This window comes from Somniosus microcephalus, chromosome 20, assembly GCF_052327205.1.
Source record: "Somniosus microcephalus isolate GS21.2 chromosome 20, FLI_Smic_1.0, whole genome shotgun sequence".
NCBI lineage: Eukaryota > Metazoa > Chordata > Chondrichthyes > Squaliformes > Somniosidae > Somniosus > Somniosus microcephalus.
In genome coordinates this window covers 64,956,308-64,958,991 of record NC_141006.1, presented here as the reverse complement: position 1 = coordinate 64,958,991, position 2,684 = coordinate 64,956,308, and positions in this window count along the sequence as shown.

Below are 2,684 nucleotides of genomic sequence, written 5' to 3'. Positions count from 1 at the left end.
GGGGAAGAGATGAGAGCGACTGGGGGGGGAAGAGACGAGAGAGCGACATGGGGGGGAAGAGAAGAGAGCGACTGGGGGGGAGAGAGAGAGAGCGATCGGGGGGAAGAGAAGAGAGCTAGACTGGGGGGAAGAGAGAGAGCGACTGGGGGGAAGAGAGAGAGGCGACTGGGGGGGAAGAGAAGAGAGCGACTGGGGGGGAAGAGAGAGAGCGAACTGAGCGAGGGGGGAAGAGAAGAGAAGCGACTGAGCTGGGGGGGGAAGAGAGAGAGCGAGAGCGCGACGGGGGGGAAGGTGGCCCGATGGACCCCTGCGAAGGAAGGAAGAAGGTAAGCTCTCCCTCCTTGTCCCACCCCCTCACTCTTTCCCTCCCTGTCCCACCCCTTCACTCTTTCCCTCCCTCACCCTCTCTCTCCCCTCCCCCGTCTCTCCCTGCTTTACTCTCCCTCCCCCCTCTCCTCACGCTCTCCTCCCTCCCCCTGTCTCTCCCTGCTTTACTCTCTCTCCCTCCCTCCCCCCTCCCTCTCCCTCCCCCCACCCTCTCTCGCTCCCCTCCCCCCCACCCTCTCTCGCTCCCCGCCCCTCCACCTTCTCTCGCTCCCCGCCCCCCCCCACCCTCTCCTCGCTCCCCGCCCCCTCACCCTCGCTCGCTCCCCGCCCCCCCACCCTCTCTCTCTCCCCGCCCCCCCCACCCTCTCTATCTCCCCTGCCCCCGCACCCTCTCTCCCACCCCCCACCCTCTCCCCACCCCCCCACCCTCTCTCTCTCCCCGCCCCCCCCCACCCTCTCTCTCTCCCCGCCCCCCACCCTCTCTCTCTCCCCGCCCCCCCACCCTCTCTCTCTCCCTGCCTCCCCACCCTCTCTCTCTCCCCCGCCCCCCCCCACCTCTCTCTCTCTCTCTCCCCGCCCCCCACCCCCTCTCTCTCTCTCTCCCCCACCCCCCCACCCTCTCTCTCTCTCCCTCCCCCACCCTCTCTCTCTCCCCTCCCCCACCCTCTCTCTCTCTCTCCCCTCCCCCACCCTCTCTCTCTCTCCCCTCCCCCACCCTCTCTCTCTCTCTCCCTCCCCCACCCTCTCTCTCTCCCCTCCCCCACCCTCTCTCTCTCTCTCCCCTCCCCCCACCCTCTCTCTCTCTCTCCCCTCCCCCAACCCTCTCTCTCCCCTCCCCCCACCCTCTCTCTCTCTCTCCCTCCCCCCACCCTCTCTCTCTCTCCCTCCCCCACCCTCTCTCTCTCCCCTCCCCCACCCTCTCTCTCTCTCTCCCTGCCCCCACCCTCTCTCTCTCTTCCCTCCCCCACCCTCACTCTCTCTCCCCCCTCCCCCCACCCTCTCTCTCTCGTCTCTCCCCGCCCCCACCCTCCCTCTCTCCCGCCCCTCCCCCACCCCCTCTCTCTCTCTCCCCCGCCCCCCCACCCTCTCTCTCTCCTCTCCCCCCACCCTCTCTCTCCCTCCTCACCCTCCCTCCACCCACTCTCTCTCTCTCCCCTCCCCCACCCTCTCTCTCTCTCTCCCCTCCTCCCATCCTCTCCTCTCTCTCTCTCTCCCTCTCCCCCCTCTCTCTCTCTCTCTCCCCTCCCCCACTCCCTCTCTCTCTCTCTCTCCCCTCCCCCACCCTCTCTCACTCTCTCTCCCTCCCCCACCCTCTCTCTCTCTCTCCCCTCCCCCCCACCCTCTCTCTCACTCTCTCCCTCCCCACCCTCTCTCTCTCTCTCCCCGCCCCCACCCTCTCTCTCTCTCTCTCCCCTCCCCCCACCCTCTCTCTCTCTCCCCGCCCCCACCTCCTCTCTCTCCTCCCCGCCCCCCCACCCTCTCTCTCTCCCTCCCCCCCCACCCTCTCTCTCTCCCCTCCCCCACCCTCTCTCTCTCTCTCCCCTCCCCCACCCTCTCCCTCTCCTCTCCCCTCCCCCCACCCTCTCTCTCTCTCCCCTCCCCCACCCTCTCTCTCTCTCCCCTCCCCCACCTCTCTCTCTCTCCTCCTCCCCACCCTCTCTCTCTCTCTCTCCCTCCTCTCCCCCTCCCCCACCTCTCTCTCTCTCCCTCCCCACCCTCTCTCTCTCCCCTCCCCCCACCCTCTCTCTCCCTCTCCTCCCCTCTCCCCTCCTCCTCCTCTCCCCTCCTCCCTCCCTCTCCCCCCTCCTCCTCCCTCTCCCCCTCCTCTCCCCCTCCTCCTCCCTCCCTCTCCCCCTCCTCCTCACCCCCCTCCTCCTCCCTCTCACCTCCTCCCTACCCCTCCTCCTCCCTCTCACCACCTCCCTACCCCCTCCCTCCCTCTCCCCCTCCTCCCCCCTCTCTCTCCCCCCTCTCCCTCTCCCCTGCCCGAGCCCTCATCCCCTGCTCCAATCCCTCTTTCCGCCCCCGGGGCCCGGGCCTCGGCACCTGGATGAACGCGTTCCCTCGGCTGTCACCCTGATGCCGTTGGCCGAGGCGAACACCCGCAAAGACATGGCCCAGCCGAGTCCAGCGCCCCGGTCAGCTCGAGGTCCGCAGCCGCTGTTCGGCCGCAAGGCCACAAAGCACCCGAGCCCAGCGCCGGCGATGGCTCCACGGAGCTCCATGCCACCTCCACGCACTGACATGGCCCCGCCCTCTCCGAGCTGGCTTGGAGAGCGCCGATTGCGGCTGTGAGAGACGGCCGGTGGGCCCGGTTGCCGGGGTAACCCTTCCCGCTGTCCAAGCCCCCGCCCGAG